This window comes from Brassica rapa, unplaced genomic scaffold (genome assembly GCF_000309985.2).
Source record: "Brassica rapa cultivar Chiifu-401-42 unplaced genomic scaffold, CAAS_Brap_v3.01 Scaffold0082, whole genome shotgun sequence".
Taxonomy (NCBI): Eukaryota; Viridiplantae; Streptophyta; class Magnoliopsida; order Brassicales; family Brassicaceae; genus Brassica; species Brassica rapa.
In genome coordinates this window covers 69466-84373 of record NW_022610027.1, presented here as the reverse complement: position 1 = coordinate 84373, position 14908 = coordinate 69466, and the positions used below count along the sequence as shown (strand labels likewise).

Sequence of the window (14908 nt, the reverse complement as noted above, 5' to 3'; positions counted from 1 at the left end):
TGACCAGATCTCGTCTCTCTCGTATTTAGTTGTTCCAGATCTGTTCAGATCTCTTCATCCTTATTTCCATATCCAGATCCAGATCTAAGACTAAGGTGGAGTGTTTCGAACCCAACCTTCTTTCATGATTCTGTATACTCCTATATGTTGGAGTTAGGTTTGATTAGACCCTGTTTGGGAGTTAGGTTGATAGTACATGGTATTGCTAAGATGATAGATGAATGGATCATGATGCATAAGAACCCTCATACTGATAAATGGGACTTGATGAACTGAATTGAATTGTTGTGGTAATGGTTGATTGGTAGTTGATACTTGTATGTTTGGTTGTGATGTCCCATGTGTTGTTGTGATTGAAGTTAGGATGCTAGAGAGAAATAAATGCTAGGATGATAGGTGAGCAGTGATTATAAAAGTTATTGAAGTAGAACTTGAATGCGATGTGTATTGTGTGTGACACCGATAACGGGTGGCGTCTAGTGATTGAGTCCAAGTACAAGTATGAATGAAAAGGGGAGTAATTGGGAATGGAAAGGGTTAAGTGGAAACGATAAGGAAGTGAAAGGATAAGTAAAAGTATGAAAGAATGATGTTAAGGTTAAGCATGGGTGGGAAAGCATATAGAGAGTCTAAGGAAAGTAGGTGGGGTAAGTAGTCCACGCTAGGTATCCATAGGAGATGTGGCGAATCCACATGAATATGGAAGCACCCATAGGAGATGTGGCGAATCCACATGAATATGGGGTAGAAGCCTAGTGGGGGGCTACCCACTGAGGAAAAGAGGAAAAGAGGAAAAGATGAAAAGATGAAAAGATAAAAAGGTTATGCATTGTAGGGATTTAGCTCATGGTCGGGTAACAGGAAGTTAAAGAAGTCATAGGATCGAGTCGGACTGGTAAGATGAGTCAGTTAAGTCTAGGGTTGGCGTGTGTGGCAATGAGTGAGATCATTGTATTGATTGATTACTAGGTTGTTAGAAATGAATGGAAGTGTGTGTAGAAATTACAGATAGTGAGAGAAAATGATAAAAATGCATTAACTGATTGTAGTGGCTAGTCGGTCCTAGTTCCCGCATAGAGTAGTATAGAGCGTCATGCGGGCAGGCTGGTCTAGAGTCACTTCACTGAGTAACTTGTTGCTCACCCCCTCCATTTCCATTTTTCCCTATGCGCAGGACTGTAAGTAGAAGTATATGGATGTGGGTGTGACGGTATTTCAAAGAAGGTTATGCGCTCGTCTCTCGGGACCAGTAACGGGACACGTAGGGTTGTCTAAATGAGTAGACGCGTGTCCATAACGCCCCTTCGATAACCCCGGTCGGACGCCGGGGGATCGGGCTGTTACAATTGGTATCAGAGCGGGTTAAGATCCCTTAGTTCTGTCCTAAGGGATCAGCATTTCCGACGTTTTCAAAAAAAAAAAAAAAAAAAAATTGTTTGTGAAAGTTGCTAAGTATTTTTTGATTGTGAAATGAGTGTTTGAAACCACCCACTATATCTATGCTTCTATTATGGTTCTGATCGGATTTCTAGTTGAAGGATGTCTTCGACAATCAGTAACGACCATAGCGACAATTTTGGGTATTGTGGACCTGCATGGTGGAACCCGATCCACACCCAGATTCAGCGCACCATAAAGGGAAAGGTGGTACCCTATCGGTGACGCCCATTGACGAAGTTTCATCGCCAGACACATGAGTTGGAGTGGTTGAAGGAAAGCCAGAGATGGAAACCCGACTAATGTAACTACCGAGAGCGTGAAGGTTGTGGCAGATATCATGGGTTTGGAGGAACATTAGTAATGCAGTGAAATAAGTTGAGGTCATAAGTCAATGAAAGTATTGCCCGAGGAAGGACATATCTAATGGAGGGCTAATTCTAGGATATCCGCCAGAGAGACATGATTGCAAGGGAATACAATAAGGATGTAACCCCTGAGGAGATTTATCGGGCACTCCCTAAGGGGGAGAGAACTGATTCGCCGCTTCCTGAAGGAAATGAGAACCGATCCGAAGAATAGTTGTAATGTGCAAGATTACTGGGATCATGAGCTAATCATGATGGGTGCAGAGCTATAGTTTTGGTTGTAAGAAGATCATAGGCTAACCAAGCATCACATACTCACAGTCCAAGGAGAACTTACGACATCACCATTAACACAAGGCGGTTTATTGTGACAAGAGTGGAAGTGCGAGAAGAATCACACTAGGAGAAAATGGATGGGAGCGTACTACCAGTACAACCAGTAAGGTTATGATAGGAGGTTCGTTCATCAAGGAAAACATGGCCAGACCGAAGGACTCAGAGGACGAGGATATGTTCGGTGCGGAGTAGCTAAACACCAAGTCGGGGCTGCTGGACTCAACTAGTAGGATCCGCGGTTGAAGTACAATCCTAATTACCGGTCCCGACAAGGGCAACTTTAATTCGGGCTACCTGGGATAGGACCGAGGGAGTATAGAGAATGATAACCATGGGAGTGTATGTGGTACTGTTAATACCTCTCGACGGTGTGAACCTGCATGGACACCTGCTGGAGTTGGAGTTTGGATTGATATGAAGTGACATAATTTTTGGGATGCATATTTAGAGATGTAGCAGTGTTCGGGGATGTTGCAGTATGTTAAGGATAGTATCATGGCTTATCGAGGATCTATACAGAGGTCAAAGATTAATGAATAGGAAGAGAGCTAGGAAAGAAGACCGGGGCCAAGCACATGGAGTTAATATATTGTATTGGCACATACTCATAATCCTCGATAGGAGAGGAGAGTAGTCCTTAATGGAATAAGGATTAGGACATGGATATAAGCTATCTTGATGTTGAAAGCTGAAGGGTTAAGCGGAAAGGAAAATGATTTGTATTTGGAAGTGAAAGCTCTAAGTATTGGATATCCCCTATGAGAACTATACGAACAACCATGTTGAATTCCTTATGTTGGACCAAAGTGGGGGAGATCAGCATCTCGAGCATGAGATGATCCAAGAAACCGCTTAGCAGATATAATTGTGGATGGTGAGCTGCTTTATGAAAGGATGAAGAGGTACATGACCATCAGAGAATTACGTCGACCAGAGTGGTGGTGATATGGAAATGCATATGAGGTGAAAGCAATCTAGGGATGAACGCTGTTGGAGAATCGATTTGGGATTTAAGAGGACGTTGGATCTCCCTGAGGAATATGGAACCTGGTATGTTGCATGAACCATTAGATTTCAAAGGACGAGTTGGTTACCCATTTGGGTTCGGGATGTTAGAGTTGTAGTATCGACACACATAATTCAGGGACGAATTCCATTCAAGTGGGGGAGAATTGTAACGGTCCGGTTCCTGGCCCAAAAATTTCTTAAGGAGAGCCCGTTAGGACTGCAGCCCATTAGGGTAAATGACCTAGGGTTTCATTCTTTTCCTATAAATGAAGCTGCCTCCTCTCATTTTTTCTCTCATTCCGAAACTTGAGCGAAGCTCTGCAGAGATTTAGAGAGACTAGGAAACCCTAGCCGTCAAGCTTCTATCTTCCTTTTCTCTCTTCTTCTCTCTCTCTCTCTCTCTCTCTCTCTCTCTCTCTCTCTCTCTCTCTCTCTCTCTGTCCGTGATCTCTCTCCTCTCTCCCTCCTCCTCGCTGGTGCCGTGTGGTGGTGGTGGTTGCAGCCGTGGTGGTGGTGACCAGATCTCGTCTCTCTCGTATTTAGTTGTTCCAGATCTGTTCAGATCTCTTCATCCTTATTTCCAGATCCAGATCAAGATCTAAGACTAAGGTGGAGTGTTTCGAACCCAACCTTCTTTCATGATTCTGTATACTCCTATATGTTGGAGTTAGGTTTGATTAGACCCTGTTTGGGAGTTAGGTTGATAGTACATGGTATTGCTAAGATGATAGATGAATGGATCATGATGCATAAGAACCCTCATACTGATAAATGGGACTTGATGAACTGAATTGAATTGTTGTGGTAATGGTTGATTGGTAGTTGATACTTGTATGTTTGGTTGTGATGTCCCATGTGTTGTTGTGATTGAAGTTAGGATGCTAGAGAGAAATAAATGCTAGGATAATAGGTGAGCAGTGATTATAAAAGTTATTGAAGTAGAACTTGAATGCGATGTGTATTGTGTGTGACACCGATAACGGGTGGCGTCTAGTGATTGAGTCCAAGTACAAGTATGAATGAAAAGGGGAGTAATTGGGAATGGAAAGGGTTAAGTGGAAACGATAAGGAAGTGAAAGGATAAGTAAAAGTATGAAAGAATGATGTTAAGGTTAAGCATGGGTGGGAAAGCATATAGAGAGTCTAAGGAAAGTAGGTGGGGTAAGTAGTCCACGCTAGGTATCCATAGGAGATGTGGCGAATCCACATGAATATGGAAGCACCCATAGGAGATGTGGCGAATCCACATGAATATGGGGTAGAAGCCTAGTGGGGGGCTACCCACTGAGGAAAAGAGGAAAAGATGAAAAGATGAAAAGATGAAAAGGTTATGCATTGTAGGGATTTAGCTCATGGTCGGGTAACAGGAAGTTAAAGAAGTCATAGGATCGAGTCGGACTGGTAAGATGAGTCGGTTAAGTCTAGGGTTGGCGTGTGTGGCAATGAGTGAGATCATTGTATTGATTGATTACTAGGTTGTTAGAAATGAATGGAAGTGTGTGTAGAAATTACAGATAGTGAGAGAAAATGATAAAAATGCATTAACTGATTGTAGTGGCTAGTCGGTCCTAGTTCCCGCATAGAGTAGTATAGAGCGTCATGCGGGCAGTCTGGTCTAGAGTCACTTCACTGAGTAACTTGTTGCTCACCCCCTCCATTTCCATTTTTCCCTATGCGCAGGACTGTAAGTAGAAGTATATGGATGTGGGTGTGACGGTATTTCAAAGAAGGTTATGCTCTCGTCTCTCGGGACCAGTAACGGGACACGTAGGGTTGTCTAAAAGAGTAGACGCGTGTCCATAACGCCCCTTCGATAACCCCGGTCGGACGCCGGGGGATCGGGCTGTTACAGTGTAGATCTCTGTGGTACTGGTCGGGAAAAAAGCGTCTCTGCATCAGCAGGGAAAGCTCATCCCATGTATCAACTGGCGTCTCACCTGCTCTCCTCCTGCTAGTCACAACTCGATCATACCAGTTAATAGCATAGCCAGTAAACTCAGCAGCAGCAAGTCTAACCTTTTTAATATCAGAAAATTTTGACAATTAAACACAAGTTCAATTTTTCTTTCCCATTCAAGAAAAGCATCTAGATCATTTTTGCCATCAAAACTTGGAATTTTCAATTTCAAACCACCCAAGCCATCATTGGTTCTTCCATTTCTACCAAAAGGATTGACATCACCACGGTTTTGATGCCTAGGAACTCTCCTTGGACGGTTGATGGATAGATCATCATCATAAGACTCTTCTCGGATTTCTAGGTCGGACCGGGTGTTCCTCCTTGGATGGTCGTCTGGTTCTGGTTCGTGGCTGAGTTGGATGGCCCTGAAGTTCATCTAGCCTCTGATGGATTGCCTCCAAACCTGTATTCAACAAGTTAGACATAGAATCATTGAGAGCACACATTTGCAAGTTAGATAATCCGGCATGTGAATTTCCGGGTCGGTTTCTTCCATCTTCACTATCCATGGCTACCTGAAAACTTAAACAAGGTAAAGTTAGATTAAAAACCTCACACACTTAGGTGTTTATCCTTGCCCACACACGTGTTTCACTCAATTTGGTAGTCACAGAAGAGAGTTTCCCTCAAAGTTCTAAGAGAACAAACTAGATAACCCAAAATGAGAATCCCAAGTGAAACACCCAAGAGACAAGATAGAAAGATAAGAGATTTAACAAGGGGAATCTGTATTAACCACCTCCAAGGCCGGATTTCTCCTCGGCCAACAGGCTTACTCTTCCACCACCAAACCACAATTGAAAACTTTTGATATATTTTCTTTCTTTTTCTTTTTTTTTTATTAGATCTTTCTTTCTTTTTTTCAGTACACAAAGGACGTCCGTGGGTGTCCGCCAGCACACACAGGACGTCCATGGCTGTTCGTGGCTATCCGTCAGCACACACAGGACGTCTGTGGCTGTCCATCAGTACACATATCAGCACGCTGGTCCTTGAACTCAGCACGCTGGCCCTTCCCGTGGACTGTTCGGGTGATTTTGGCCCACGTGGGCTGTCTGTTCAGTACACACAGGACGTCTGTGGGTGTCCATCAGCACACATAGGACGTCCTTGGCTGTCCATCAGTACACACATGACATCTGTTGCTGTCCGTGTGTGTCCGTCTGTGTCAGTCAGCACACACAGGACGTCCCTCTCTATCCATGAGTTCACATATCAGCATGTTGGTTTGTGGACTCCGCATGATCGCCCTTCCCGACGACTGTTTGGGTGATTTTGGCCCACGTGGGCTGTCTGTTCAGTAAACACAGGACGTCCGTGGTTGTCTGCCAGCACACACAGGACGTCCATGGCTGTCCGTCAGCACACACAGGACGTCTGTGGCTGTCCGTGTGTGTCTGTGGGTGTCCGCAAGCACACATGACGTTCGTGGCTGTCAGTGGCTGTCTGTCAGCACACACAGGACGTCCATGTGTGTCAGTCAGCACATACAGGACGTCCGTGTGTGTCCGTCAGCACACACAGGACGTCCATCAGTACACATATCAGCACGCTGGCCCTTCCCGTGGACTGTTCGGGTGATTTTGGCCCACGTGGGCTGTCTGTTCAGTACAAAAAGGACGTACGTGGGTGTACGTCAGCACACATAGGACGTCTGTGGGTGTCCGTCAGCACACACAGGACGTCCGTGGCTGTCCGTGTCTGTCCGTGTGTGTGTCCGTAAGCACACACAGGACGTATGTGGCTGTCCATCAGTACACATATCAGCACGTTGGTCCTTGGACTCAGCACGCTGGCCCTTCCCGTGGACTGTTTGGGTGATTTTGGCCCACGTGGGCTGTCTGTTCAGTACACACAGGACGTCAGTGGGTGTCCGTTAGCACACACAAGACATCTGTGTGTGTCCGTCATCACACACAGGACGTCCGGGGCTGTCCATGTGTGTCCGTCAGCACACACAGGACGTCCGTGACTGTCCATCAGTACACATATCAGCACGTTGATCCTTGGACCCAGCACGCTGACCCTTCCCGTGGACTGTTTGGGTCATTTTAGCCCACATGGGCTGTCTGTTCAATACACACAGGATGTCCATGGGTGTCCGTCAGCACATCCGGGGCTGTCCGTGTGTGTCTGTGTGTGTCCGTCAGCACACACAGGACATCCGGGGCTGTCCGTGTGTGTCTGTGTGTGTCCGTCAGCAAGCACATGACGTCCGTGGCTGTCTATCAGTACACATATCAGCACATTGGTCGTTGGACTCAGCACGCTGACCCTTCCCGTGGACTGTTCGGGTGATTTTGGCCCACGTGGGCTGTCTGGTCAGTACACACAGGATGTCCGTGGGTGTCCGCCAGCACACACATGACGTCCGTGGCTGTCCATGTGTGTCCGTCTGTGTCCGCCAGCACACACAGGACGTCCGTGTCTGTCCATCAGTACACATATCAGCACGTTGGTTCTTGGACTCCGCATGCTGGCCCTTCCCATGGACTGTTTGGGTGATTTTGGCCCACGTGGGCTGTCTGTTCAGTACACACAAGACGTCCGTAGGTGTCCGCCTGTCACGCCCCCAATCCTGGAAAGGATTCTCAGGACGGCCATGGTTCGAGGAAACATACCAGCCAGTCTTTGGACATCAAGGCAAGCGTTCCATGGTCGAAAAAGAAGGTTAAGAACATAAGGAAACTTAGACTTAACCTTATATAAGCTAAGAGACAGCTAGGACGAGTAAAACGGTAACTGGACGAAGTAGACGAGTAGCTCGACCAGCTCAATGAAGCTAGGTTTAGTTCACTCCAGCTCAGTCCCTACTAAGCCAGCTCCACTAGCTGGACTACTAGCTCACTCAGCTGAGACAGCTGAGAGTCAGCTCATCTCAGCTAGACGGACGCTTCGGGCTTTAGGCCGATGGTCCGGGTCCGGGTCAGTGGCGGGCTGTGAGGTCCGGCCATGAGGCCATGGGCTGTTGGGTCTTTGGACAAGGCCGTGGGCTAAGTCCAGGAGGCCTGGGGCGTGGGTTGGGCTTATGACCGACCCCAAACCCATTCAGAAAGGGCGATGGGATGCAAGTGGCCTAGAGGGCACAACCCTTGGCCGATGGTGCCTGTTCGCTAGCAAGTCGTGCCTGTTCGTGGGGCAAGACTTACCCCCTCGTTTTCTATAAATATGGGGCCTCTCCTGTTGGTTTCATTATCCAATTCCAGAGTAAAATGCTCATAGAAAAACGTAGAGAGAGAGAGAGAGAGAGAGTACCGGCCAAGAGATCGGCCAGAAAAGGGCCGGTCATGGTGGTTTTGTATCTCCGGCAAGGAGAACGGTTTAGGAGAGAGGAGGCCGTGTGGTTATGAATACCCAAGTCATAGAGAAAGGTCTGGATAAGGACTCCAAAGCCGTGGTTGAGTCAGATAGGGTCAGTGGGGTAACCACCGACTCATCGACTAAGACAATCGGACAGTCCGAACCGGTCTAGCCATGGACGTTTGGATTGTGTCCTATTCTTCTCATTCTTTTCATCCAATTCTACTCCTTCTGTAAATTGGCATGGCCTAGTGGATATATTGGGATTGGTTATAACCGTGGTTCTGGTTGAGTAATGCGGTCGAGTGAGGCGCGCGCATGGTCTAAACCGGCCTCAGGTGATCCGATTGGATAGGGGCGGTTCTGTTCTGTTCTGAACGGTTTCAACCCTTCCCTGAACAGTCACAATGGTTCATGACTTGTGTAGGTTAAGGCGTGGTCCTTTGGCCATAGGCCGGACACACGTACAGACCAGACAGTCCATACGGACAGTTAGGTCGAACGGTTGGAACATCTGAATGGGTGCGAGTTGCCAAGGGTCATGAGTTTCCAAGACGCACGAGTGTCCAAAGGGTACAAGTTCCCAAAGGGTGTGAGTTCCAAACGGTGCCATTGGTTCAAGGCTTAGGCCGAACCAAGTGGACAGTCCGCGGCTGCATAGTCAAACGGATGGACGGTTAGTTTAACCGGAGTTTTGTGTCGCAAGGTCTGATTGGTTGCAAGGCAATCCGGTTTGGTCTTGGGCCTTACTCTCTGGTATGGATCCAGGCTTTGGGTCGGATCAGGTAAGAAGGTCCGTGAGCCTTTGGGCCAGACTTATAACTGGTCGATCGCACCTAGATCTTAACCAGACGGTTAGACGGGACTATGGACGATCCGGCTATGGTTGGATGGCTTTAGCCGCAAAGGCTAAGTGGGATATCTTACAATAAACCTTGGGTTGGTGAGTAGGATAGGCGCCATATGCATTATGTAGGGCGTAGACCCACATGATGGCAATGGAAGGCCGGTTATATCAGTACCTGCTAAGTAGATGATGGCTTATCAAGTCTGGTGGTCGGATAATGTTTCATGACGATGGTTCGATGGCCGAGCACTAGTATGGATAGTCACGTTGCTGGAGTAAGAGTATTGATGTGATGCTTCTAGATATCAACCTTGGTGTTGATAGCTTCGAGATTGGCTAAGAGTCATGACGAAGTGTATGGCTAGTACTATGTGTCGTAGACCATAGATACTGAGCCTAAGTGTGATTGTTCAAGCAAGGCCGTGTAAGATCTGATCATGGTTGAGTATGGACGACCTGACCTCTGAATGATGGTTCAAGGTGTCAGAACTAATCTGATTAAGGAATGCATTGTTTGGTATGAACAAATCATATATGTTGTTTGGGTTAAGTCCCAAAGCCGGCCAGGCCAGATGATGACTCATCAGTTCCAAGTCATGTGAGGATGGTTGGTTGATTGACTTAGGATCTAATGAGATTTGTCAGTCCAGAATATGGATTGGGTACTATTGCCTATATGGCAAGGGGATGTTTGAGTGTGCTTGAGCCGAGAAAGGCCAGATGCAAACCCTTATCCTTTCAAAGACTTCTCAAAGGTTACTTATGTCTGTGGGGATGGTTGATTGAATGACTAAGTACCTAGGGGAGTTGTTTGATGCAGGAATCAAGATAAGGACCTTAAGTAAGATCATTGAGTGATCGTGGTCCAGCTGTCAAGAAAGAGCAATTCGAGTCAATGGAGGACCGATGAGCTAATAAGCTCCGTAGATGTGGCAAAGGTATGATCTAGCATTTACTTATGTAGATCTAGATAGAATGGTTTAGGGGAATGGAACCTCAGAATTGTATGGATTGGTTTTGGTTTAGGATTGACCTTTAAGCTAATTGGTAGTTGAGTAAACTGACCAAGGCTAAGGTGATTCGACCAGACAAGTGTTAGATTGGTTTTAGACCAATGGTTAACTACAGAATAATCCGCTGCGTATCTGTTGATAGGATCTAGGCTATTAATGACTAGGGAAGTCTTTAGCTAAGATCTAAGTTAGCCCTCGCCTTTAGGCGATATTATAAATAAAGGGCGAAAATTAAGAGGTTCGGCCAGGAAGTGGACCGAGCGACGTGAGGCCTCGACCGCGGCCTAGGCGGCTGGGATCGGGTCTTACAAGTTGGTATCAGAGCATGCTTGATCCTGTTTAGGACAACTCTATAAGATTATGCGTTCCATACCGAAGTTATTTCCAAAACTATGATGACTATGAAACCTTAGTTGGGGTGAGCCAAGAAACAGTTGAGGTAAGCTAGGGTATCATGCTTGTGAACGTGGGAATTCTAAGATGAACCGGCTTAGCCAAGATACATTTTCCAAGGGCAAGAAGCTATAAACAGAAAGGTTGGTCGATCTAGTTATTTAGAAGTAATAGACGGGTTGGAAGGGATGGAGTCAATGCAAGACTTGTTTATGGATGACCTCAACAAGGGAAGTAACATGGACCAGAGAGCGGCTTAGGTTGAAATAAACTGTAACGACCCGGTTCTCTAAATGTTGGTTTTGTATCGATTTTAATTGAATCAGACCATTGGTAAGCCAAAGCATTATATATATCATATTTTATTAACCTAGCAATCAAAAGAAAAAGGAAAGGAAAGTGCATCGAGAACCGCCTCCATTAATCTCCATCACGTCTTCTTCCTCTTCATCACGTCTTCAAGTACACACTCCTATTGTCCTTTCCTTCACGCCAGAGAAAGGAGTTCCTTGCGCCGTCATCCTAGGTGTCTCGCCTCAGCACCGGAGCTGTGTCATAGCATTGGAGCCTTCATTCTCAGTTCACCGGATCCATCGCTACTCTACATCACGTGTTGTTAATGTGAGCAAAGCCAGGAGAAGACGTGCGAACCGGAGCCACCATCTCATCATCACCAACCACCATTGACTTACGCCGCTGTGAGCCTAAAGCCACCAGGTGTGTATCTCATAGCACTGGAGATACTTTCGTGAGCCAGAGATTTCGCCATGTCTTAAGCCGAGGAGAAGAGATGAGCTTTATTAGATCCATGGCTGACGAGTGACTTTGCGGGAGGATCCTAGATCGATTCAGGAGACTTTAGCCTTTGAACCAAGGCTCTTTGGATAGATCTCGTTTCCAGGAATCTGTAGCAGCAAACGGAATCGAGATCGAAGTTGTACAACAAAAGTTATTGACTTTGCTTCTTGGCCAAGAATAAACTTAAGCTGTTGTGGTGCAGAGACAGTTCCGACCAGTCCCAGCGTAAAGGCGAAACGGTCGACCAAAACAGAAGCTTTCAGTATGGAAATTTGTCAGTAAGTATTTCACTCTTTTATCTATCATCTCCCAGAAGCGGATTGTCATTCCGAGTTATTTTCTGAAAGTTGTGTTTGTTCTCGCGAGAGGTATTGCTGCAGTCTTCGTATGCGACCAGCCTGCAGGTGAGGCCATTTTGGTTGATCAAATGGTGGCCAATCGGAGTAAACCCGGTGGCTACGGACAAAGGACATATAGGACTACATTCTTACCGGAGGGATTGAAAGTTTAACGGTCAGTTCTTGAATTATTCGTCTGTTTTCTCGAGGGTTCAGGTCTGCCCAAATCCTCACATTCGTCTATTTTCAGAAAGCTCCGGAGTTGTTATTTTAGAGCCAGCAAAATTCATTCGGTGTGTTCAGGTTTTCTGAAGAACCTGTGGCAAAGGTGAGGGTCTATTCCCGAACTTCTCATACACGGCTTAGGACCTTGAATAAGTATAATTTATTTCTAATATGTTTCGTCTGTCTGAAATCGAGTCTGTCATTGCTTGTTTAGTTTTTAGGTTCTTTGCTTAAACCGGAAATAAGAAATCAGATGATTCAACGTTGCTTGTGTGAATTAATTTGATATATTCATGTATATATATAGTATATATATTTTGATGTGTTTGTGCCGGATACAGAGAGGTCTTTATCTGTATGTCGGGTGCCGGGTACAGAGAGGTGTGTATCTGTAGCCTGGATTGTATAGAGGTTACGGTCAGCTATAGTCGACCTGTTGATCGTAGCTTGTAGGTCGATAAATCGTCTACGGGCGTGTGTGACCGAGCACTTTTTCGGGGTATTTTTGGCCTGTTCGTGGGCAGGTCGCTAGGACCATTGTTTGTTTCTTGGGTGCTTTAGGTACCGTATTTGACATGTATTAGGGTAAATTATATTTATTCAGAGTGCTATGTCCGGGTCCACGGACTTCAGGATAGCATCCCATACCTCACTGAGTGACTCCCCTGTTACTCACCCCTCTTTCTTTCCCATTTCAGGTGAGACAGATGAGTATATGATATTTGGACGGATTTGTGCTTCTGGACTTTTTATTCGGATTTTTATTTGGGCTTTGGGGGAGTGTAATTGGGTATATGGGCTTTTATTATACGAGATATTGTTGGTGGCCCGCTGTTCTCCGGATTGGAGGTAACATGTGTCACAATTTGGTATCAGAGCGGGGTTCCGTTCCGGCCTCGACCCGGAATGGCGATTAGGGGATTCGGTTTTGTACGTTTTAAAAAAAAGTATAAAATAATTTATATATATATAATAAGAAAAAAAATTTTTGCGAAGTTCTTTTAGCACCATTCTGTCCAGTAATTATTAACTCAATTGTCTCTTTATATGACGATGAGTAAAATCATCGTCATTCATCCTTCGACTAATAGGGTTCTAGCCAGATGTTCAGCAGCAGATGTGTGATGTCTCAGTTCGTCAGTTTTCTCAGGAGTTATCAGTTTCTCCGATCATGATTTCGAGATTATCCAGGAGTGGATATGTGACGTTTTTGCTTCCACCCTACTTCAAGCAATCGTTCCACGAGTTTTTGTTACTGGAGATTATGTGGTGTGACGTATGAGCCATTGGTTGGCATGTGTTGTTTTGTGTACGAGTATATCGACTATCTTGGAGGTATATTTGGTTTGTGAACTCGTGGAGATCGCTTTTGAATTGGGGTGCAGCAGCTTGCGTTGTGTTGATATTGAAGTTACGCTTGGTTTTGTTTGCCAGTTTTTGGCATTGTTGATCGTTTCAGAGGTTTGTCAATTCAGACAACTGACATAGGACATTGAGAGCTATTTATATACCAGTTGTACCATTTATGTATGGAGGAGTCAAGTTTTTCAGAGATTCGACAGAGATGGAGCTAAGTTTATGCGATGTCATTCTTGAGAAGGATTGGATGTCATGACATCAAGTAGTGTTGATTTTCCTGAGGGCAAGAGTTCTTATTCTGGGATACGATGAGAGTTTTTACTATCTGCATGGTACATGCTAAGGAGTTTTTGGATATATGAGTAAATGTGTAACAGCCCGATCCCCCGGCGTCCGACCGGGGTTATCGAAGGGGCGTTATGGACACGTGTCTACTCATTTAGACAACCCTACGTGTCCCGTTACTGGTCCCGAGAGACGAGCGCATAACCTTCTTTGAAATACCGTCACACCCACATCCATATTCTTCTACTTACAGTCCTGTGCACAGGAAAAAATGGAAATGGAGGGGTGAGCAACAAGTTACTCAGTGAAGTGGCTCTAGACCAGCCTGCCCGCATGACACTCTATACTACTCTATGCGGGAACTAGGACTGACTAGCCACTACAATCAGTTAATGCATTTTATCATTTCCTATCGTCATCTGTAATTTCCACATTCACTTCCATTCATTTCTAACAACCTAGTGATCAATCAATACAATGATCTCACTCATTTCCACACACGTCAAACCCTAGACTTAACCGACTCATCTTACCAGTCCGACTCGATCCTATGACACCTTTAACTCCCCGTTACCCGACCATGAGCTAAAGACCCTACAATGCACATCCTTTTCATCTTTTCGTCCTTTTCATCAGTGGGTAGTCCCAACTAGGCTTCTACCCCATATTCTTGTGGATTGGCCACATCTCCTATGGGTGCTTCCATATTCATGTGGATTGGCCACATCTCCTATGGATACCTAGCGTGAACTACTACCCCACATACTTATCATCAGTGGGTAGCCCCTACTAGCCTTCTACCCCATATTCTTGTGGATTGGCCACATCTCCTATGGGTGCTTCCATATTCTTGTGGATTGGCCACATCTCCTATGGATACCTAGCGTGAACTACTACCCCACATACTTTCCTTAGACTCTCTATATGATCCCACCCATGCTTAACCTTAACGTTATTCTTCTATTCTTTCACTTATCCTTTCACATCCTTTTCATTTACACTTATCCCTTCCCATTTTTCATTTACTTTCCCTTTTCATTTAGACTTGTACTTGGACTCAATCACTAGACGCCACCCGTTATCGGTGTCACACACAATACACATCGCACTCAAGTTTCACTTACAATATCAATAGCAATTAGTAGTCATCTATCATCTTAGCATTCATTCTTTCTAGCACCCTAGCTTTATTCACAAACCATACATGGGACTACACATCCAAACATACAAGCATCACTCAT

General features: G+C 45.5%; 1 long non-coding RNA gene across 2 annotated transcripts; it reads left to right on the top strand.

Moving 5' to 3' along the window:
* Nucleotides 1-10395: 10395 nt before the first annotated feature.
* Nucleotides 10396-13014, top strand: LOC117129729. 2 transcript variants are annotated; one of them, XR_004453335.1, is made up of 3 exons: nt 10396-11188; nt 11505-11738; nt 11827-13014. It is a non-coding gene; the product is annotated as an uncharacterized LOC117129729 (long non-coding RNA). The 2 variants fall into 2 exon arrangements; XR_004453334.1 differs by having other exon boundaries at nt 11505-13014.
* The last annotated feature ends 1894 nt before the right edge of the window (nt 13015-14908 follow it).